Source organism: Pempheris klunzingeri, chromosome 24 (assembly GCF_042242105.1).
Source record: "Pempheris klunzingeri isolate RE-2024b chromosome 24, fPemKlu1.hap1, whole genome shotgun sequence".
Taxonomy (NCBI): Eukaryota; Metazoa; Chordata; class Actinopteri; order Acropomatiformes; family Pempheridae; genus Pempheris; species Pempheris klunzingeri.
In genome coordinates, this window is record NC_092035.1 from 3,272,477 (window position 1) to 3,297,675 (window position 25,199).

Sequence of the window (25,199 nt, forward strand, 5' to 3'; positions counted from 1 at the left end):
AGCCCAGGTGGGTTGAGGGTGACGTAGCCGCTGGTGTCCACGTTCCTAAATCCCTCATTAGCGCCATTAAGTTAGCGAGGAGAAGCACTGCACTTCCGGTTGTCACCTTCAAAGTAAGGGCCTTAATTATAGCAGGGATGTGTAATGTGATCAGAAGAGAAAGTAGAAATAAATATACTAAGAAGAGAAAGTAGAAATAAATATACTAAGAAGAGAAAGTAGAAATAAATATACTAAGAAGAGAAAGTAGAAATATATATACAAAGAAAAGAAAGTAGAAATATATATATACTAAGAAGAGAAAGTAGGAATATATATACTAAGAAGAACAGTCTAGTCTGTAAACACAAAGGCTCTTGAAAGGAACCTTTTTACATCTTAAGGTCGTCCTGACATGTTGGAGCATTTTTTAGATTTGTCTTCTGTCCTGTGACTCATGTCCTCAAACATATAATGATATTTGGGTCGATCATTGTGCTCTTTCTTTTGTCCAGTTTCGATGTGCTATGTTTCAGGGGAATGTTGTGTCTGTTGCTCCACTTCTTTTATCTGACAGGTGGAGTTACTCCTCTGGTCAAGATTTTAGATTCAAAACAACAACTATCCAGAAATGATCCTGTTTTTCTACAACAAAAGTCAAGAGTGGAGAAAAGTGCAAAACAAAGAATTAAAGTGGTGAAGCAGAATCTAATCTAATAATGTCAGTTATTACTGAATGAACTCTTTTTGATACTTTAAGCATATTTACCTGATCTCTACTTTTAATGAAGTATAATTTGTTTTGACAGTTTGTTTGCCAAGTACTTTACTAACTGATGGAGATCTTATCCAGACTGACGACAGCTTTCCTTCCTGCAGACTTTATGTAATGTTGCCTCCACCTATGTGCTTTGTATTTATTGCTGTCTCTGTGCTTTTCTCCTTCTCAGGCTTTCTGAACACTGATCCCAGAATCCACCAAAGCTGTGCACAAGAAGAAGACGGTGAAAGAGCTGCTGCTGATGAAACGCCAGGTTAGTCACACAGAGACCTACGGAGGTATTTGTACAAACACTACTTACATATCTTATATATCATTTATTGTAGGGTTTGGATTTCCAGCTCCATTATTAGTGTTTTGTATGTTAAATGATTAAAAAAGGGTTAAAGATCTATGTCTTCATACATTTGATCATCTATTTAGTTTCCTTTATGAGGATGGACAAACTTTGAGTTCTTTCATGATGAGGAAAAAGTTAAACCTCCGTCCACTGATATGACTCCAGGCTCCACATATGGGTGTACTTGTTCAAATACCCCAAGCTATGCTCACATTTGTGAAAGAAATCACTGATTAATGACTCTCTTTTAGAAATGGAACTCCTCGTGGGACAGTGATCTGAGTCCTCGTCTGCTGGCCCCTTCTGTGCCAGTAAACTCCAACACCACAGATCTGCTCCCCCCTGCTTCTCCTGCAGCACCCAGCTCTGCAGGGACGAGTGGCTCCGACCGCCGGGGTCAAAATCACTCTGTTTCACCAGCAAATACAGCGAGAGGTGAAGAGAGTTGGAGGAGTTTCCCCTGAGCTGCTGACCACGGAGATGGAGATGGTGACACGTATGTACAGGTAGGTGCATCTCAAAATATTAGAATATCATGAAAATGTTAATCATTTCTGTAATTCAATTCAAAAAGTGAAACTCTTATACTATATGGATAAAAATATATATATAAAATATATTATATAAAAGATAAAAATGTGCAGAAGTGTGATTACATAAAACTTTAGTGCAAGTTGAAGAACAGAAGCACATATTGGTGTTAAACAGCAGAGGGAGCTGAAAGCTCTCTGCCAGCCAGAGATGGTAACTGTGATAGATAGATAGAAATACTTTATTGATCCCTGAGGGGACATTAATACAGGTGCATCTCAAAAAGAGAAACTCATATACTATATAGATTCATTCCACACAAAATGAAATATTTCAAGCCTTTATTTGTTTTAATTATGATAATTGTGGCTCACAGCTCATGAAAACCCCAAATTCAGTATCTCAGAAGTTTAGAATATTGTGAAAAATAATAATAATACATTTTATTTCTAATGCTCTTTACATTTGTAGGTACAAATGTCAAAGTGCAAAAAGTTCAGTATGGTAGACTCACAGTGTCTCACTGTAATCAGCTAATTAATTGCAGAAGTTTCTCTCAGTCTGGTTCACTAGGCGACACAATCAGAGGGAAAGTGTTCCCAGAGTGCTGAATCCAAGCACATTCAGAGGAAGTGTGGTCGGAAAGGTCAATCAATCAATCAATCACTTTATTTGTCCCCAAATGGGACAATTAGTTGTGCAGCAGTGGAAGCAAAACATAAAATACATGTACACTTGAAAAACACAGCGAATAAATACTAAACATCCAATAGCATGAATACCTTAAAATCAAAATAGAAACAAAAGAAAAAACAATGGAACAAATAGAAAATCAAATCAATCAAAACACTGCAGGCAAGCTACCTTTTCCTCCTGGAGCTGAAGGAAATGGTAGAAGGTACAAAGGAATGTTTGTATCTGCTGGTTTTAGCTCGTGGACGTCTGAACAGTGAAGCGGATGGAAGAAAGTGAAACTGTTGCTGTGAAGGACGAGAACAGTCAGACAGGAGAGATTTAGTTTCTTCTAAAGCTGTTTGTTCTACAGATCCTGCAGGGTTTCTAGAGCAGTGCCACTTATTTTACTGCAGACATTAACCACCTTGTTCAGGACATTTTTCTGCTTTACCTTAAGTGACGAGGACCAACAGATGAAAGAAGAGGTCAGCACAGACTCAATAAAAGACCCATAGAACACGGTCATCAGGGATCAATCAACCTGGACTTTTGAGAGTTTCCTTTGACAAAATAGATGCTGCTGACTTTTCTTGTAAATTGTGTTGGTGTTACTCACTAATGTCAGTTTGTTGTCTATTATAGTTCCTAAATGCTTATAGGACTCTACAATTTCTACATCCTGCCCATCAATCACTGTGCTGTCAGGAGGCTGCGAGCGTCTAAAATCAATACACACGTCCTTTGTTTTTGATCCATTCAGAGATAAAGACGAACCCTGGCACCACTTTAGAAAATAATCCACCACAGGACCGTGAGAGGTTTCAGTGCTGTTCAACAGGCTCAGTATGACGTGTCCTGGACATGGGCTACAATCTGAATGAATCTATATAGTATATGAGTTTCACTTTTTGCACTGAATTCATTCATTCATGCAACCAGACGTGCCAAATAAGACACCATGAGTTCATGTTTCTTCTATGTTTCATTGTGTCGGCTTGAAACCACACAACCATGTAGTGTAGTGGAACAGGAATGATGGAGAATCAAATCCCAAACAGTCCATGAACCAAGAAATGACACGTCTCCATTGCACTTCATCTTATTGACCACTAGATGTCCTACTGGAGCTCTGTGTCATTGAAGCCTCCAGTCATGAACCATTTTTGGAATCAAGTGTCGAAGCTTCAACAAAGCCTTGAAATACACTCCTCACTAAAAGTTAGGGATATTCAGCTTTCAGGTGAAGTTTCAGGATGAACCTAAAATGCATTCTAACCTTTCCAGGTGAACTTAATGTGACCTTCTCTAAACCTTTGAATGCACATGTCCAACTGTTCAGTGTCTCAGTACTTTCTGCACCAGCTGCTGTTCTCTAACAAGAAGCTTCACAGCAACATTCACAACAGGTTTGATCCATGAATCCACCAATACATTTCCTGCTTCAGTTAGAATTGGTATTTAAACAGTCCTCCTCATCCTGCTGTTCACATTCTGACATCATGAGACCAAGAGTTTCACTTTTTGAATTGAATTACAGAAATGAATTAACTTTTTCATGATATTCTAATTTTTTGAGATGCACCTGTATTAATGTCCCCTCAGGGATCAATAAAGTATTTCTATCTATCTATCACAGTTACCATCTCTGGCTGGCAGAGAGCTTTCAGCTCCCTCTGCTGTTTAACACTAATATGTGCTTCTGTTCTTCAACTTGCACTAAAGTTTTATTTAATCGCACTTCAGTTTTAATCTGCACATTTTTATCTTTTTATCTGCTTATTTATTTGTCTGTATTCATGGTGGTGGTCACTTTTACTCCTTTACTGCTGTCACACCAGAATTTCCCCCCGGGGATCAATAAAGTATTTCTATCTATCTATTAGTGAACAAGTCACCAGTTTAAACCAGTCACTCCTGGCAGGGGTATTAAAGACTGAACACTAGTTAGCGAGCAAAGAGGTTGAAATGGGCAACTAAAAGTGTCTGACATAGTGAAATAATGAAACAGCTCAAAGTGATGGATCAACAGTCTGAAGTCATTTGCATGTGGATTTAATCTAACTGTGTCATTTCTTTTCAAACTGCCAGATTTGTCCACAGAGCCGTGGCTCAGGGCAGACGGGCTCTGGCTCATGTGCTCGCTGCCCTCTGGGGCCGCTCTCCTTTGCAAGTGTGTGCTGAGAAAGGCCACTAACCTCAGTCTGCAGGTGAGGGTCCACTGTGAGAGCTTCATCACAAGTGTGGAGGCGACACCGGAGTTAGTTTGAGCCTAGAGGTCAGAGAAAAGGAGGGTCAGTGGTCACTCCCAGCACTACTTGCCCCTCACTGTCCCATCATAGACTTGGTGTATGACAATGACCAATTTTTGTCGGTTTTTATCATTTCGGAGCACAAAATGTTGTCGTGTGTTTAATAACAGCACCTGTGGCACAAGGAGCTCCATTATACCTCCTATAATAAATGTGTAGGCAGTAAAATCCAGAGTGGAAAGTAAAGAGATGACATAAAGATCTAATAAATGAAAAGACAAACCAGTGGAAAAGAGAAAAGGAGTGGAGGAACAGAGATAAATAGTTCCTCCTACAGGACACAAGAGGGCGCTGTGTCCTCACAGATGCAAAACACGTGAAGCCAAACTTGTACCTAAAAGCGCTTTGAGTAGTTGAAATAAGTAGAAAGGCGCGAGACAAATACAGAACATTGATCATTTACCATTTAACTCCCTGAAAATAATGTATTAGATGTTTCTGTGAATGATTAACACCCGTAGTTTGTAGATCTACAGAGCTGCTGCTAAACGTTCCTGCTGTTTACGTCACTGCCGCTGCGACGGTGCTCGGCTTGAGGAAGTGACGTCACAACAGGTGAGGTTTAACCTGAGCGGATCGTTGGAGCGTTTTAGTGCTTGAGAAAGATGTTTGGAGGACGAAAGGAAAAGCGGAGAAGGACTCGAGGAAAACACCACGAAGACACCGAGTTGTCTTTGTTTAAAGAGGTCAGTCTGAGGCTGAGTGGACACACGAACACCAACACACACACACACACACAGCACACAGCTAGCTAACGAGCTAACGCTAGCTAACCATGCTAACACGTGGCTGCCACATTTGACTGCCTTTTGAGGCGGATAAAGAAACCAGCCAGCGGCCAAGTTCACCAGAATGATGACTAAATGTAGCTCATTATGAGAAGGAACATGTTTTATATTTCACACTGTTACTATCAGAGGAAATCAGCAGCACCTGTGGATCAGCTTCACTACAGTGACAAACATGAGGAAAGAAAAGCCCAGCAACAGACATTAAACACTGAACTCACTATTATTTCTAGTTTGTAACTTGGTGGATGATGTTTATTGAAATAACCAAGCTGCTTGCTGTTACACAGCAGCAGTGTTTCTAGTTTTGGCTGGATTTTTACCACCTTTAGGAACAGAAATAGATCATTCAGTGTTTCCTTAAGTACATTTTCATTGAAATGTCAGTAATCACCATTAATGTCTAAATATTGAGTTAGTGAAGTTTAACAGCAAGTTTGAAAATGTATCTCAACAGTGTAAATGTAAAGGGAATGAAATGAGAGAAAAGTCATCAGTGCAAATATCCACTTTTTTTATTTCATCCATCAAATGTGTGCAGCCTTGTTCAACATGAAGGTGATCCAGCTGTAACTTGTGATTGCTTATTGATTCATGGAAGATTCTTCAGGTTCGTCCACATCCTCATTACTTCTTATTCATCAGCATCATTGTACTATTTGATATATTGTAAATTATTGTTAATAATAGCTTACATTTATATAGCACCTTTCAAAAAAAGTGATTCCACAACCTGAATAACATCTTTCACCTTCAAAATGTTGTGCTTTTTTTTTTTAGATGATTTTCCAAAATGCAACCTGAGATCATGTTCTAGTGTGACAGGGCTTGTGTTCACTGCTGAGGAAGATTCTTCAGGTTTGCCCAAAGGCTCATTATTGTTTGAGCTTATGACCTGATAACATATTTCACTTTAATAGTATTGTGCTTTTTTTTCCCCAAAATAAAGTTGGTTTATATCCTGTGTTCCCATATATATATATATATGAGAGAGAGAGAGAGAGAGAGAGAGAGAGAGAGAGAGAGAGAGAGAGAGAGAGAGAGAGAGAGAGAGAGAGAGAGAGAGAGAGAGAGAGAGAGAGAGAGAGAGAGAGAGAGAGAGAGAGAGAGAGAGAGAGAGAGAGAGAGAGAGAGAGAGAGAGAGAGAGAGAGAGAGAGAGAGAGAGAGAGAGAGAGAGAGAGAGAGAATTGTTGAACACAATAGAAAAGAAACAAGATTTAGACAGTGTAGTTAAGCAAATGCAAAAATCACTCAAAATATAAAAAACACAAGATTTCAACAAAACCAGTTTTTTTTTTTTATTTAAGACACAGTGAAGATGCTGCTTCTCTCACTGGACATCCAGCAGGAACATGGAGGCAGATCCTGTCAGACAGAGGAAGACAAGTTTTAAAAAACAAAATTGTTCTTCATTTTAAATAAAGTTTGACATGATGACATCCTGTGTTGTTATTTACTGATACTTTAGATTCTACCTTTACAAACAAGCACCAAGAGAGACAACATGTGAGGAGAAAATAAAAGCTCACATTTCATGTCTAAACACATTCATCTGATGTTGGAGGTAAAGTTGAGCGTTCTTACCAAAAGCTGTTCCTGTCACAGGTTCTTCAGTCCAGACAGGAAACACCACCTGCAACAGAAGACATTTTCACAATAAAACTACAGCTCTTTACTCAAGTAAAAAGGAAGTGACATTATAGGTTAAGTTCACCTGCAAACAGACTAAATGTGATAAAGTTTGTGATTCCTCACTTCAAAGCTGCTGGTTAAACTTTGTGGTTCTGCTCCTGAAGAACATCCCGTTATAAACAACCACATGCTAATGCTACATGCTAACACTAGCCAGCATGGTAGCCACTGATTAGCCACATGGTGGAAGTGATCAGTGATTACTGATCCTGTAGTCCAGTCATTAGCAGCAAACTCACTGCAGACACTAAAGAAACTGAACTTTAACTAACATTACACTAAGTCTGAGCTTTAACTCTCCTGCTGCAGCAGCTGATTAACAGCAAACAGCTGCAAAGATCAACGAGGCCTGATGAGGAACTTCTGTTGGTTCTAGTGCAAACAGAGAACATTAGAACCACCAGTGTTTATTACAACAGTAATCTGGTACTTTTGTTCCTAAACAGGTTCACCAGCCACAATGAAACCACCAATAGATCCAAAAATCACAGAGTAAGACTGCTGTGCTGTTATTAGCATATACAGATCTATATTAGCATAAATCCTCCTCAGACAGCAGTGAAATGTATCAGCCGTCCACATTAGCATGTTAGCTAGCATTAGCTAGTTAGCTTGCTACTGAACACAGATTTGTTTGCCTTTGTTCAGCCATTGATCCTCAGACTGACCTCATTAACCAAAGACAACTCCTCGTCTCCTTGGTGTTTTCCTCTTCTCTCCCTCCAAAGACTTCATGAAGCAGAAGCAAACCGTCCGGTTCCTCGTACCTGAAGGAGAAAAGCCGTCTGGCACCTGGAGCTGTGAACCTTCAGCCTTTATAGAGATGGACACACCGTGCGGCCAATCACAAGCGAGGACAGAGTTGGATCGTACCATTATGTGGAAGTACTAATGGAGACCCTCTGAAGACAGCTAGTAGTGGTACAGTCCAGGTACAGAGCCGCAGGACTTAAACGCAGGCGCGTTGGGGAAGAGTGAACACTTGAGTTTTAGGAGCCGTCAGAGCTGAATCTTTGTAAAGAGCCGGACTTCCTGTCACGAGCGTCCTGACTTCATTTGCTGTAGGATGACTGTTTCTGTCCAGTTGGGGAGGATTTAATCATGGTCAGATGAGTTTCTTTCTTCATCTTTATATTCTTTAAACAAATAAAGGCTTGAAATATTTCATTTTGTGTGTAATGAATCTATATAGTATATGAGTTTCACTTTTTGAATTGAATTACAGAAATGAATCAACTTTTTCACGATATTCTAATTTTTTGAGATGCACCTGTATTAATGAACAAGTCACCAATTTAAACCAGTCACTCCTGGCAGGGGTTTTAAAGACTGAACACTAGTTAGCAAGCAAAGAGGTTGAAATGGGCAACTAAAAGTGTCTGACATAGTGAAATAATGAAACAGCTCAAAGTGATGGATCAACAGTCTGAAGTCATTTGCATGTGGATTTAATCTAACTGTGTCATTTCTTTTCAAACTGCCAGATTTCTGCACAGAGCCGTGGCTCAGGGCAGACGGGCTCTGGCTCATGAAAACTGGCCAGATGAGGCTCCCTGGACAGAAAAGAGCACGACGGGCAGGTACACACACTTCACACTGTTTTTATTTATCCCACATGATCAGTGCTAACACACATCACTGAATGACTCATGAAAAGTAAAGATATATAAAGATATAATAAATGAAAAGAAAATGTGGAATGAACTATCTGAAAATAATTGATTACATTTTTCTGTGAACGATTAACACCCGTAGTTACTGGATCTATACAGTTATTGCTAAACTTTCCTGCATGTGTCACTACGCTGCAACGTTTCTCAGGTCGAGGAAATGACCAGTGCTGCCGACTCCTCAGTGAGGAAAGTAGCTATAATTATAACAATTCTTTGTAAAGACGGTTTTAACTTGACAACATTAACAACCGATAAACTGACCAAAAACAGACAATAGAAAAAACTGTCGATGGCAATGTGAGAAAGTGATGCCAACCAGTCTGGCCCTGATTCAGGTTCAGTGTTTGGTTGTTTCCCCTCCACACACACACACTGTGCTGGCTCACAGAAAGAGCAGGTCATCTTCTCTTTGGTCAAGGCTTTCTATGGCAGGTTCATCAGCTGAGGGAGCTGACTTCAATGAGAAAAACATTATCAGGCAGCTTGTGCTCATAGCAAGCCTCAGCAGACAACTTCAGGATGGACTTAAGGGTCTGAAGTTTGCTTCTTACCACCCTCATCTGGCTGAATAATCTCTCCACTTCAGCATTGGAGTGTGGCAAGGACAACACAGACGCAGCAGCCATGGCAAGTTCCTGAAACTTGATATCAGCTGCATCCCTGAACTTCCAGATCTCAAACCATTGCTGGACAATCTTGTCTCTCTCTGCAGGACAGTAGCCAAGGAGCTTGGCTAACTTTCTGTTTCTCCCAGGCTCTTATTGTGCTTTAGAGTTTCCTCTACATTGAAAACTGACATGTGCTGCAATGCTTCAGTGTTGTCTGTCAGTCTCACCCTCAGCTCATCAGTGAGGGAGATGCTGAAGGCTACACACCGCTTTCTCACATTGTTCTTCTCCTCAGGCGCAAAGTGGAGCTCAGCTGCCTTTGACTCAAGAAGGTAACCAGGGTACGGTTTGGGACTGATGGATCCATCAGTTGGCTCTTTGAGTACATCAGTGTTTGCCAGTGGATTCAGCACCCTGCTACTCACAGACTCTATCAGGCTAACCAAGCTGTCAAGAAGCTGGAGAGGATCTACCTGCTCTCCCTCACAAGCCCTGATGGCCAACGGTACCTCATCCAGCACTGACTTCAAAAAAGTCAGACACAAGATGTTTTGAGGATCACTGTACATGGAAAAGGGGGCAGCATGGTGGTGCTGTGGTGGTCAGCACGGTGGTGCTGTGGTCAGCACTGTTGCCTCACAGCAAGAAGGTTCTAGGTTTGAACCTGAAATCTTTCTGTGTGGAGTTTTTCATGCCAGCGTGGCTTCTCTCCAGGTACTCTGGCTTCCTCCCACAATCCAACAGACATGCAAGCTGGGTTAATTGGTGACTCTAAATTGGCCGTAGTGTGAGTGTGAGAGTGAGTGTGTGTCTGTCTCTGTATGTGGCCCTGTGATTGCCTGGTGACCACTTCAGGGTGACCCTGCCTCTCCCCACAGTTGATGCTCTCATATGTGTCTTTGTAGGCCTCCCTGCACCTGAAGTCACTAAAACCAGCTCTAAGTCTCCTGTACCAAGTGCTCCACACTACGGGGTGGTGTCATTGGAAGCATGACTTACAGCCAGCTGCAGAGAGTGACACACACAGTGAATCAGAACCACATCTTTGAGGCCACACTCCTCCTTCAGCACTTTATGGAGCCCATTGTTAATCCCCGTCATGACGGAGGCATTGTCAGTCCCTGTCCTCAGGAGTTTGTCTTTTTCAAGACAACACTTCTCCAGGAAAGCCACAACAGCTCGGGCTATAGATCTGGCATCTCCTCCCTCCAACTCAACAAGCCCCAGAAATATTGAGACTATTGTGTGTTTGGTGTCACTAAAGTACCTCATCACAACCTCCATGTCCTTAGAAACACCTCCATCTGTGGACTCATGGAGGAGGAGGAGGCTGAAACGCTGCTCACCCACATCTGGACCATCTTTTTTAGAAAGTCTGGTGCTAGAACACCATTCATCATTTCCGTGCACTTTGTCCTGAGCATTTTGAAGTGAGGAGCGGCAGTGGATTCTGAGGAAGCAGCTGTGGATCAGTGGTAGAGTGGGTCCTCCCTCAGTCAGAAGGTCGGGGGTTTGATGCCCAGCTCCTATGGGTCAACATGACAGCATGGAACAGTGTTCAGCTAATGTCACTGTGGCTCCACTCAGTGTTTTCATCATTAAGGGCAGCTTGCTTTGGGTGGAACTGTTGGAAGACTTTGTCTTTTCACTATGTTTTTGAGTTGCCATGTTTTTTTTTATATCAAAGTTTGGACTAGAAATCATCCTTACAGTCCAGGCAGCGTGCTCGTGTATCGTCTCCAATAAACGGCTTCAGCCAGATTCCCACTCCTTTCTCTGTTTTTGATCGAACACTGTAGACCGACACATGATGAGCCAGCTAGCTAGATTAGCTTCTGTCCCAGAGAGGCACACACACAGTGGACCAGGTGAGGAAGTGACTGAGGCTCTGTGGCTCAAATGTGGCGGCTCTGCGCGTGCGCGATTCATGAGCAGCGTGCACGCGGAGTGGCTCTGTCCTCTCTGCGGCTGCGCAGCTCCTGTGAGAGCTCAGGGAGGGGGCGGGGCTAACGGCAACACCTGCTGCCCGGTGAGGACAGTGACTGATGTGAAAGCAGGTATCACTCTGCAGAGTCTCCAAAACACCGGAAAAGTCTCCAGATTTAGTGAAAGTCAACAAGTTAGCAACACAGGAAATGACGTCAGGACACTTCCGCAGCAGCAGATGACGTCGGAGCCTGAGCGGATTGTTGGAGCGTTTTTTTGCGGCTCGTTTTTCTGCTTAAAAAAGATGTTTGGAGGAGGAGAAGAAAACTGGAAAACTACCGGAGGAAAACACCATGAAGACACGTAGTTGTCTTTGGTTAATGAGGTCAGTCTGAGGCTGAGTGGCCGAACACAAACACAAACAAACATACACAGCACACAGCTAGCTAACTAGCTAACGCTAGCTAACCATGCTAACCATGCTAACACGTGAACATTTTGCTGCTTTTTGAGGCGGATAAAGAAACCAGCCAGCGGCCAAGTTCACCAGAATGATGACTAAATGTAGCTCATTATGAGAAGGAACATGTTTTATACTTCACACTGTTACTATCAGAGGAAATCAGCAGCACCTGTGGATTAGCTTCGCTACAGTGACAAACATGAGGAAAGAAAAGCCCAGCAACAGACATTAAACACTAAACTCACTATTATTTCTAGTTTGTAACTCGGTGGATGATGTTTATTTAAATAACCAAGCTGCTTGCTGTTACACAGCAGCAGTGTTTCTAGTTTTGGCTGGATTTTTACCACCTTTAGGAACAGAAATAGATAATTCGGTGTTTCCATAAGCACATTTACATTGAAATGTCAGTAATCACCATTAATGTCTAAATATTGAGTTACTGAAGTTTAACAGCAAGTTTGAAAATGTATCTCAACAGTGTAAATGTAAAGGGAATGAAATGACAGAAAAGTCATCAGTGCAAATATCCACTTTTTTATTTCATCCATCAAATGTGTGCAGCCTTGTTCAACATGAAGGTGATCCAGCTGTAACTTGTGATCACTTATTGATTCATTCTTTTTCCTTTCATGCTTCAGGTGGGCTGGTGTTCACTGCTGAGGAGCCGAGGAAGATTCTTCAGGTTCGTCCACATCCTCATTACTTCTTATTCATCGGCATCATTGTACTATTTGATATACTGTAAATTATTGTTAATAATAATAATAGCTTACATTTATATAGTGCCTTTCAAAAAAAAAAAAAGTGATTCCATAACCTGATTAACATCTTTCACCTTCAAAATGTTGTGCTTTTTCTTTTTTTTTTTAGATGATTTTCCCAAATGAAGATGCTAAATGCAACCCGAGATCATCTTCTAGTGTGACAGGGCTTGTGGTGTAGTGGGTTACGTCGCAGCCTGAAGAGGCAGTGAGGATCTGACGCGCCAGGTTCAATCCCAGTGTGTGGCTGCTACCTGCAGTAGGAAGGAAGCTTTTCTCCCCAGTAAGGGGTTATTGCAGTTCATTTTATTCAAAACCCACAAAAGCATTCTACAAAAACTTTAGGCAGCCATTTTGCTCATTATGCGCTTCATTTAAAGCTAAATGTTTTGGCCCACTTTCAGGCTCCAACCAGGGCCTTTTCTCTACAGTTAAGTTTAACCTAGTTGGGATCACACACCATTGCTGGTGGTTCTAAAATTACCAGTTTCACATTATACTCAGGATTCTGCACCAAAACAAATTGGGGCCAGCTGTGGCTCATCCCTCAATCAGAAGGTTGGAGGTTTAATCCCCAGCTCCTATGGGTCAGTGTGTGAATCAGGAGGTCATGTAAATGAGCTATACAAATACTGACCATAGGGGGATCAAGAGCTAAGCCAATGCAAAAATCACTCACAGTATAAAAGACATAGAAAACAAGATTTAGACAAAATCTTTTTATTTAAGATAGAAGACATAGTGAAGGAGCCGCTTTGCTCACTGGACATCCAGCAGGAACATGGAGGCAGATCCTGTCAGGAAGACTGATGAAGACCAATACAAACATGTCAGATGAGCTGCTGGTCTACTTTTACCACAAATCAGTTTGACAATTATCAACTCTTTGCATAAGAGCAGCAGCAGAAGAGTAAAAAAAAGACACAACAACTTGCATTACTTTTGATATGTCTTTATTTAGAAATCAGTGCTAAACTGAGGCTCTCATACAAACAGTTCTGTTTGGATCCACGGCTGATTCAGGTTCTCCTGCTGCTCCTGGGAAAACACAAACACGCACAGCTTTTAGCAAAGAGTGACCAGACAGAAGGTTAAACTTGTCATCTGTTCATGGATCATTTGGAAATTGTTCTCTTCATTTTAAATAAAGTTTGACGTGACGACATCCTGTGTTGATATTTACTGATTCCTGGATACTTTTACTTTAGATTCTACCTTTACAAACAAGCACCAACAGAGACAATTATCTACTGCAAGAGTTTACAAGTCTTCAATGTTTATTTAGAAATATTTAGCTTTTGGTCTTTAAAACTAATTTAAGAGAGTCTGAAGTTTCATTAAGGCAAAAGTCCACTTTGTTGGACAGGAAACAAACAAACTTTGTCCCTGAACTGCACCAACTGATGATTTACCTCAAAGGGTGCAGTGGAGCAGACACACCTGAGCTCCAGGTGACACCGCAGGGACCAATGCTACATGCTAACACTAGCCAGCATGTTAGCCACTGATTAGCCACATGGTGGAAGTGATCAGTGATTATTGATCCTGTAGTCCAGTCATTAGCAGCAAACTCACTGCAGACACTTACATTCAGTGAGACTGGACTTGAAATTAACATTACACTAAGTCTGAGCTTTAACTCTCCTGCTGCAGCAGCTGATTAAACAGAGTAAAACTGCTGTGCTGTTATTAGCATATACAAAGATAAAAACATGTGTTTGTGCGGCCATTGAGCCTCAGACTGACCTCATTAACCAAAGCCAACTCACATCTCCTTGGTGTTTTCCTCCTCTCATCCTCCAAAGACCTCATGAAGCAGAAAGAGGACCCAAAGTGAAGCTTCCCACTCTTTATAGAGTTGGATCGTACCATTATGTGAAAGTAGGAGGGGAGACGCTCCGAAGACAGGTGGGTGAGGTGGTACAGTCCAGGTACAGAGGACATAGTGATGGCTGATGGAGGCTTTGTTGAAGCTTCGACACTTGATTCAAAAAATGGTTCATGAGAACAATGGGAAAAATGGATTGTGTATGCACTGTTCAGAATAGTATGACATGATGTATGAAGAAAAATGTGTTGAGATTTTAAATGTAACACCCATGATGACCTCACGTTCTTTGTTTTTATATTTCAAATAATTGAATAAAAAAAAAGTTAAAAAAAAAAAAAAAAAAATGGTTCATGACTGGAGGCTTCAATGACACAGAGCTCCAGTAGGACATCTAGTGGTCAATAAGATGAAGTGAAATGGAGACGTGTCATTTCTTGGTTCATGGACTGTTTGGGATTTGATTCTCCATCATTCCTGTTCCACTACACTACATGGCTGTATGGTTTCAAGCCGACACAATGAAACATAGAAGAAACATGAACTCATGGTGTCTTATTTGGCACGTCTGGTTGCATGAAAAGCAACAAAGCCTCCATCAGCCATCACTATGTCCTCTGTACCTGGACTGTACCACCTCACCCACCTGTCTTCAGAGCGTCTCCCCTCCTACTTTCACATAATGGTACGATCCAACTCTATAAAGAGTGGGAAGTTTCATTCGGGCTCCTCTTTCTGCTTCATGAGGTCTTTGGAGGATGAGAGGAGGAAAACACCAAGGAGATGTGAGTTGGCTTTGGTTAATGAGGTCAGTCTGAGGCTCAATGGCCACACAAACACATGTTTTTATCTTTGTATATGCTAATAACAGCACAGCAGTTTTACTCTGTTTAATCAGCTGCTGCAGCAGGAGAGTTAAAGCTCAGACTTAGTGTAATGTTAATTTCAAGTCCAGTCTCACTGAATGTAAGTGTCTGCAGTGAGTTTGCTGCTAATGACTGGACTACAGGATCAATAATCACTGATCACTTCCACCATGTGGCTAATCAGTGGCTAACATGCTGGCTAGTGTTAGCATGTAGCATTGGTCCCTGCGGTGTCACCTGGAGCTCAGGTGTGTCTGCTCCACTGCACCCTTTGAGGTAAATCATCAGTTGGTGCAGTTCAGGGACAAAGTTTGTTTGTTTCCTGTCCAACAAAGTGGACTTTTGCCTTAATGAAACTTCAGACTCTCTTAAATTAGTTTTAAAGACCAAAAGCTAAATATTTCTAAATAAACATTGAAGACTTGTAAACTCTTGCAGTCGATAATTGTCTCTGTTGGTGCTTGTTTGTAAAGGTAGAATCTAAAGTAAAAGTATCCAGGAATCAGTAAATATCAACACAGGATGTCGTCACGTCAAACTTTATTTAAAATGAAGAGAACAATTTCCAAATGATCCATGAACAGATGACAAGTTTAACCTTCTGTCTGGTCACTCTTTGCTAAAAGCTGTGCGTGTTTGTGTTTTCCCAGGAGCAGCAGGAGAACCTGAATCAGCCGTGGATCCAAACAGAACTGTTTGTATGAGAGCCTCAGTTTGGCACTGATTTCTAAATAAAGACATATCAAAAGTAATGCAAGTTGTTGTGTCTTTTTTTTACTCTTCTGCTGCTGCTCTTATGCAAAGAGTTGATAATTGTCAAACTGATTTGTGGTAAAAGTAGACCAGCAGCTCATCTGACATGTTTGTATTGGTCTTCATCAGTCTTCCTGACAGGATCTGCCTCCATGTTCCTGCTGGATGTCCAGTGAGCAAAGCAGCTCCTTCACTATGTCTTCTATATTAAATAAAAAGATTTTGTCTAAATCTTGTTTTCTTTGTCTTTTATATTGTGAGTGATTTTTGCATTGGCTTAGCTCTTGATCCCCCTATGGTCAGTATTTGTATAGCGCCTTTACATGACCTCCTGATTCACACACTGACCCATAGGAGCTGGGGATTAAACCCCCAACCTTCTGATTGAGGGATGAGCCACAGCTGGCCCCAATTTGTTTTGGTGCAGAATCCTGAGTATAATGTGAAACTGGTAATTTTAGAACCACCAGCAATGGTGTGTGATCCCAACAAGGTGAAATTTAACTGTAGAGAAAAGGCCCTGGTTGGAGCCTGAAAGTGGGCCTAAACATTTCGCTTTAAATGAAGCGCATAATGAGCAAAATGGCTGCCTAAAGTTTTTGTAGAATGCTTTTGTGGGTTTTGAATAACATGAACTGCAATAACCCCTTACTGGGGAGAAAAGCTTCCTTCCTGCTGCAGGTAGCAGCCACACGCTGGGATTGAACCTGGCACGTCAGAGCCTCACTGCCTCTTCAGGCTGCGACGTAACCCACTACACCACAAGCCCTGTCACACTAGAAGATGATCTCGGGTTGCATTTAGCATCTTCATTTGGGAAAATCATCTAAAAAAAAAAAGAAGCACAACATTTTGAAGGTGAAAGATGTTAATCAGGTTATGGAATCACTTATTTTTTTTTTTTTTTGAAAGGTGCTATATAAATGTAAGCTATTATTATTAACAATAATTTACAGTATATCAAATAGTACAATGATGCCGATGAATAAGAAGTAATGAGGATGTGGACGAACCTGAAGAATCTTCCTCGGCTCCTCAGCAGTGAACACCAGCCCACCTGAAGCATGAAAGGAAAAAGAATGAATCAATAAGTGATCACAAGTTACAGCTGGATCACCTTCATGTTGAACAAGGCTGCACACATTTGATGGATGAAATAAACAAAGTGGATATTTGCACTGATGACTTTTCTCTCATTTCATTCCCTTTACATTTACACTGTTGAGATACATTTTCAAACTTGCTGTTAAACTTCAGTAACTCAATATTTTGTCATTAATGGTGATTACTGACATTTCAATGTAAATGTGCTTATGGAAACACCAAATTATCTATTTCTGTTCCTAAAGGTGGTAAAAATCCAGCCAAAACTAGAAACACTGCTGCTGTGTAACAGCAAGCAGCTTGGTTATTTAAATAAACATCATCCACAGAGTTACAAACTAGAAATAATAGTGAGTCCAGTGTTTAATGTCTGTTGCTGGGCTTTTCTTTCCTCATGTTTGTCACTGTAGCGAAGCTAATCCACAGGTGCTGCTGATTTCCTCTGATAGTAACAGTGTGAAATATAAAACATGTTCCTTCTCATAATGAGCTACATTTAGTCATCATTCTGGTGAACTTGGCCGCTGGCTGATTTGTTTATCCGCCTCAAAAAGCAGCAAAATGTTCACGTGTTAGCATGGTTAGCTAGCGTTAGCTCGTTAGCTAGCTGTGTGCTGTGTATGTTTGTTTGTGTTTGTGTTCGACCACTCAGCCTCAGACTGACCTCATTAACCAAAGACAACTCAGTGTCTTCATGGTGTTTTCCTCCGGTAGTTTTCCAGTTTTCTTCTCTTCCTCCAAACATCTTTTTTAAGCAGAAAAACGAGCCGCAAAAAAACGCTCCAACAATCCGCTCAGGCTCCGACGTCATCTGCTGCTGCGGAAGTGTCCTGACGTCATTTCCTGTGTTGCTAACTTGTTGACTTTCACTAAATCTGGAGACTTTTCCGGTGTTTTGGAGACTCTGCAGAGTGATACCTGCTTTCACATCAGTCACTGTCCTCACCGGGCAGCAGGTGTTGCCGTTAGCCCCGCCCCCTCCCTAAGCTCTCACAGGAGCTGCGCAGCCGCAGAGAGGACAGAGCCACTCCGCGTGCACGCTGCTCATGAATCGCGCACGCGCAGAGCCGCCACATTTGAGCCACAGAGCCTCAGTCACTTCCTCACCTGGTCCACTGTGTGTGTGCCTCTCTGTGACAGAAGCTAATCTAGCTAGCTGGCTCATCATGTGTCGGTCTACAGTGTTCGATCAAAAACAGAGAAAGGAGTGGGAATCTGGTTGAAGCCGTTTATTGGAGACGATACACGAGCACGCTGCCTGGATTGTAAGGATGATTTCTAGTCCAAACTTTGATCTAAAAAAAAACATGACAACTCAAAAACATAGTGAAAAGACAAAGCCTTCCAACAGTTCCACCCAAAGCAAGCTGCCATTAATGAGGAAAACACTGAGCGGAGCCACCGTGACATTAGCTATTGCTGAACACTGTTCCATGCTGTCATGTTGACCCATAGGAGCTGGGCATCAAACCCCCGACCTTCTGACTGAGGGAGGACCCACTCTACCACTGATCCACAGCTGCTTCCTCAGACTCCACTGCCGCTCCTCACTTCAAAATGCTCAGGACAAAGTGCACGGAAATGATGAATGGTGTTCTAGCACCAGACTTTCTAAAAAAGATGGTCCAGATGTGGGTGAGCAGCGTTTCAGCCTCCTCCTCCTCCATGAGTCCACTGATGGAGGTGTTTCTAAGGACCTGGGGGTTGTGATGAGGTACTTTAGTGACACCAAACACACAATAGTCTCAACATTTCTGGGGCTTGTTGAGTTGGAGGGAGGAGATGCCAGATCTATAGCCCGAGCTGTTGTGGCTTTCCTGGAGAAGTGTTGTCTTGAAAAAGACAAACTCCTGGGGACAGGGACTGACAATGCCTCCGTCATGACGGGGATTAACAATGGGCTCCATAAAGTGCTGAAGGAGGAGTGTGGCCTCAAAGATGTGGTTCTGATTCACTGTGTGTGTCACTCTCTGCAGCTGGCTGTAAGTCATGCTTCCAATGACACCACCCCGTAGTGTGGAGCACTTGGTACAGGAGACTTAGAGCTGGTTTTAGTGACTTCAGGCGCAGGGAGGCCTACAAAGACACATATGAGAGCATCAACTGTGGGGAGAGGCAGGGTCACCCTGAAGTGGTCACCAGCCAATCACAGGGCCACATACAGAGACAGACACACACTCACTCTCACACTCACACTACGGCCAATTTAGAGTCACCAATGAACCCAGCTTGCATGTCTTTGGGATTGTGGGAGGAAGCCAGAGTACCTGGAGAGAAGCCACGCTGGCATGAAAAACTCCACACAGAAAGATTTCAGGTTCAAACCTAGAACCTTCTTGCTGTGAGGCAACAGTGCTGACCACAGCACCACCATGCTGACCACCACAGCACCACCATGCTCACCGTGGCACCACCATGCTGACCACCACAGCACCACCATGCTGACCACAGCACCACCATGCTGACCACAGCACCACCGTGCTAACCACAGCACCACCATGCTGACCACAGCACCACCGTGCTAACCACAGCACCTCCGTTCTGACCACAGCACCACCGTGCTGACCACAGCACCACCATGCTGACCACAGCACCACCGTGCTAACCACAGCACCACCATGCTGACCACAGCACCACCGTGCTAACCACAGCACCACCGTGCTAACCACAGCACCTCCGTGCTGACCACAGCACCACCGTGCTAACCACAGCACCTCCGTTCTGACCACAGCATCACCGTGCTGACCACAGCACCACCGTGCTGACCACAGCACCACCGTTCTGACCACGGCACCACCGTGCTGCCCCCTTTTCCATGTACAGTGATCCTCAAAACATCTTGTGTCTGACTTTTTTCAGTGCTGGATGAGGTACAGTTGGCCATCAGGGCTTGTGAGGGAGAGCAGGTAGATCCTCTCCAGCTTCTTGACAGCTTGGTTAGCCTGATGGAGTCTGTGAGTAGCAGGGTGCTGAATCCACTGGCAAACACTGATGTACTCAAAGAGCCAACTGATGGATCCATCAGTCCCAAACCGTACCCTGGTTACCTTCTTGAGTCAAAGGCAGCTGAGCTCCACTTTGCGCCTGAGGAGAAGAACAATGTGAGAAAGCGGTGTGTCACCTTCAGCATCTCCCTCACTGATGAGCTGAGGGTGAGACTGACAGACAACACTGAAGCATTGCAGCACATGTCAGTTTTCAGTGTAGAGGAAACTCTAAAGCACAATAAGAGCCTGGGAGAAACAGAAAGTTAGCCAAGCTCCTTGGCTACTGTCCTGCAGAGAGAGACAAGATTGTCCAGCAATGGTTTGAGATCTGGAAGTTCAGGGATGCAGCTGATATCAAGTTTCAGGAACTTGCCATGGCTGCTGCGTCTGTGTTGTCCTTGCCACACTCCAATGCTGAAGTGGAGAGATTATTCAGCCAGATGAGGGTGGTAAGAAGCAAACTTCAGACCCTTAACTCCATCCTGAAGTTGTCTGCTGAGGCTTGCTATGAGCACAAGCTGCCCGATAATGTTTTTCTCGTTGAAGTCAGCTCCCTCAGCTGATGAACCTGCCATAGAAAGCCTTGACCAAAGAGAAGATGACCTGCTCTTTCTGTGAGCCAGCACAGTGTGTGTGTGTGGAGGGGAAACAACCAAACACTGAGCCTGAATCAGGGCCAGACTGGTTGGCATCACTTTCTCACATTGCCATCGACAGTTTTTTCTATTGTCTGTTTTTGGTCGGTTTATCGGTTGTGAATGTTGTCAAGTTAAAACCGTCTTTACAAAAAATTGTTATAATTATAGCTACTTTCCTTCCTGAGGAGTCGGCAGCACTGGTCATTTCCTCGACCTGAGAAACGTCGCAGCGTAGCGATTCATGCAGGAAAGTTTAGCAATAACTGTATAGATCCAGTAACTACGGGTGTTAATCGTTCACAGAAAAATGTAATCAATTATTTTCAGATAGTTCATTCCACATTTTCTTTTCATATATTATTTCTTTATATATCTTTACTTTTCACGAGTCATTCAGTGATGTGTGTTAGCACTGATCATGTGGGATAAATAAAAACAGTGTGAAGTGTGTGTACCTGCCCGTCGTGCTCTTTTCTGTCCAGGGAGCCTCATCTGGCCAGTTTTCATGAGCCAGAGCCCGTCTGCCCTGAGCCACGGCTCTGTGGACAAATCTGGCAGTTTGAAAAGAAATGACACAGTTAGATTAAATCCACATGCAAATGACTTCAGACTGTTGATCCATCACTTTGAGCTGTTTCATTATTTCACTATGTCAGACACTTTTAGTTGCCCATTTCAACCTCTTTGCTTGCTAACTAGTGTTCAGTCTTTAATACCCCTGCCAGGAGTGACTGGTTTAAATTGGTGACTGTGTTCATTAATACAGGTGCATCTCAAAAAATTAGAATATCGTGAAAAAGTTGATTCATTTCTGTAATTCAATTCAAAAAGTGAAACTCATATACTATATAGATTCATTACACACAAAATGAAATATTTCACGCCTTTATTTGTTTAAAGAATATAAAGATTAAGAAAGAAACTCATCTGACCATGATTAAATCCTCCCCAACTGGACAGAAACAGTCATCCTACAGCAAATGAAGTCAGGACGCTCGTGACAGGAAGTCCGGCTCTTTACAAAGATTCAGCTCTGACGGCTCCTAAAACTCAAGTGTTCACTCTTCCCCAACGCGCCTGCGTTTAAGTCCTGCGGCTCTGTACCTGGACTGTACCACTACTAGCTGTCTTCAGAGGGTCTCCATTAGTACTTCCGCATAATGGTATGATCCAACTCTGTCCTCGCTTGTGATTGGCCGCACGGTGTGTCCATCTCTATAAAGGCTGAAGGTTCACAGCTCCAGGTGCCAGACGGCTTTTCTCCTTCAGGTACAAAGAACCGGACGGTTTGCTTCTGCTTCATGAAGTCTTTGGAGGGAGAGAAGAGGAAAACACCAAGGAGACGAGGAGTTGTCTTTGGTTAACGAGGTCAGTCTGAGGATCAATGGCTGAACAAAGGCAAACAAATCTGTGTTCAGTAGCAAGCTAATTAGCTAATGCTAGCTAATTAGCTAATGCTAGCTAACATGCTAATGTGGACGGCTGATACATTTCACTGCTGTCTGAGGAGGATTTATGCTAATATAGATCTGTATATGCTAATAACGGCACAGCAGTCTTACTCTGTGATTTTTGGATCTATTGGTGGTTTCATTGTGGCTGGTGAACCTGTTTAGGAACAAAAGTACCAGATTACTGTTGTAATAAACACTGATGGTTCTAATGTTCTCTGTTTGCACTAGAACCAACAGAAGTTCCTCATCAGGCCTCGTTGATCTTTGCAGCTGTTTGCTGTTAATCAGCTGCTGCAGCAGGAGAGTTAAAGCTCAGACTTAGTGTAATGTTAGTTAAAGTTCAGTTTCTTTAGTGTCTGCAGTGAGTTTGCTGCTAATGACTGGACTACAGGATCAATAATCACTGATCACTTCCACCATGTGGCTAATCAGTGGCTACCATGCTGGCTAGTGTTAGCATGTAGCATTAGCATGTAGTTGTTTATAACGGGATGTTCTTCAGGAGCAGAACCACAAAGTTTAACCAGCAGCTTTGAAGTGAGGAATCACAAACTTTATCACATTTAGTCTGTTTGCAGGTGAACTTAACCTATAATGTCATTTCCTTTTTACTTGAGTAAAGAGCTGTAGTTTTATTGTGAAAATCTCTTCTGTTGCAGGTGGTGTTTCCTGTCTGGACTGAAGAACCTGTGACAGGAACAGCTTTTGGTAAGAACGCTCAACTTTACCTCCAACATCAGATGAATGTGTTTAGACATGATATGTGAGCTTTTATTTTCTCCTCACATGTTGTCTCTCTTGGTGCTTGTTTGTAAAGGTAGAATCTAAAGTATCAGTAAATAACAACACAGGATGTCATCATGTCAAACTTTATTTAAAATGAAGAACAATTTTGTTTTTTAAAACTTGTCTTCCTCTGTCTGACAGGATCTGCCTCCATGTTCCTGCTGGATGTCCAGTGAGCAAAGCAGCATCTTCACTGTCTTAAATAAAAATAGAAAAAAAAAAACTGGTTTTGTTGGAATCTTGTGTCTTTTATATTTTGAGTGATTTTTAACTAGTCTAACTCTTGTTTCCTCCTTGTTTTTCTAACTCTGTCTTTTATTTTTAAATTGTGATTTTGCCAAAAAGTCTCTCTCTCTCTCTCTCGCTCTCTCGCTCTCTCGCTCTCTCGCTCTCGCTCTCTCTCTCGCTCTCGGAGATAAACCAACTTTATTTTGGTGGACAAAAAAATAAAGCACAATACTATTAAAGTGAAATATTTTATCAGGTCATAAGCTCAAACAATAATGAGCCTTTGGACAAACCTGAAGAATCTTCCTCAGCAGTGAACACAAGCCCTGTCACACTAGAACATGATCTCAGGTTGCATTTTGGAAAATCATCTAAAAAAAAAAAAGCACAACATTTTGAAGGTGAAAGATGTTATTCAGGTTGTGGAATCACTTTTTTTGAAAGGTGCTATATAAATGTAAGCTATTATTAACAATAATTTACAATATATCAAATAGTACAATGATGCTGATGAATAAGAAGTTATGAGGATGTGGACGAACCTGAAGAATCTTCCTCGGCTCCTCAGCAGTGAACACCTGAAGCATGAAAGGAAAAACAATGAATCAATAAGCGATCACAAGTTACAGCTGGATCACCTTCATGTTGAACAAGGCTGCACACATTTGATGGATGAAATAAAAAAAAGTGGATATTTACACTGATGACTTTTCTCTCATTTCATTCCCTTTACATTTACACTGTTGAGATACATTTTCAAACTTGCTGTTAAACTTCACTAACTCAATATTTAGACATTAATGGTGATTACTGACATTTCAATGAAAATGTACTTAAGGAAACACTGAATGATCTATTTCTGTTCCTAAAGGTGGTAAAAATCCAGCCAAAACTAGAAACACTGCTGCTGTGTAACAGCAAGCAGCTTGGTTATTTAAATAAACATCATCCACCGAGTTACAAACTAGAAATAATAGTGAGTTCAGTGTTTAATGTCTGTTGCTGGGCTTTTCTTTCCTCATGTTTGTCACTGTAGTGAAGCTAATCCACAGGTGCTGCTGATTTCCTCTGATAGTAACAGTGTGAAGTATAAAACATGTTCCTTCTCATAATGAGCTACATTTAGTCATCATTCTGGTGAACTTGGCCGCTGGCTGGTTTCTTTATCCGCCTCAAAAAGCAGTCAAATGTGGCAGCCACGTGTTAGCATGGTTAGCTAGCGTTAGCTCGTTAGCTAGCTGTGTGCTGTGTGTGTGTGTGTGTGTTGGTGTTCGTGTGTCCACTCAGCCTCAGACTGACCTCTTTAAACAAAGACAACTCGGTGTCTTCGTGGTGTTTTCCTCGAGTCCTTCTCCGCTTTTCCTTTCGTCCTCCAAACATCTTTCTCAAGCAGAAAAACGCTCAACGATCCGCTCAGGTTCAACCTCACCTGTTGTGACGTCACTTCCTCAAGCCGAGCACCGTCGCAGCGGCAGTGACGTAAACAGCAGGAACGTTTAGCAGCAGCTCTGTAGATCTAGAAACTACGGGTGTTAATCATTCACAGAAACATCTAATACATTATTTTCAGGGAGTTAAATGGTAAATGATCAATGTTCTGTATTTGTCTCGCGCCTTTCTACTTATTTCAACTACTCAAAGCGCTTTTACATCACATCCTCATTCACCCATTCACACATCATTCATCCAGGAGGGTCTGATGTGGAGGACACTCTTCCTTCATGCTCATTCCCACAAATGCAAAAACGCACCTGCACATTGGGGTTCAGCGTCTTGCCCGAGGACACTTGGACACGTTGACCCATCGGAGCTGGTGATTGAACCCCCGACCTGCTGATGGAGGGACGACCCACTCTACCACTGACCCACAGCCGAGCTCACTCCACAGAGCAGGTACAAGTTTGGCTTCACGTGTTTTGCATCTGTGAGGACACAGCGCCCTCTTGTGTCCTGTAGGAGGAACTATTTATCTCTGTTCCTCCACTCCTTTTCTCTTTTCCACTGGTTTGTCTTTTCATTTATTAG

The 25,199-nt window shown here is 42.3% G+C and overlaps 1 long non-coding RNA gene across 1 annotated transcript; it reads right to left on the reverse strand.

Moving 5' to 3' along the window:
• Positions 1 to 23,015: 23,015 nt before the first annotated feature.
• LOC139223897 (uncharacterized) lies at positions 23,016 to 23,553 on the reverse strand. Its single transcript, XR_011586051.1, has 2 exons — positions 23,468 to 23,553; positions 23,016 to 23,143 (listed from the first exon to the last, which is right to left on the reverse strand). It is a non-coding gene; the product is annotated as an uncharacterized lncRNA (long non-coding RNA).
• Between the last annotated feature and the right edge of the window lie 1,646 nt (positions 23,554 to 25,199).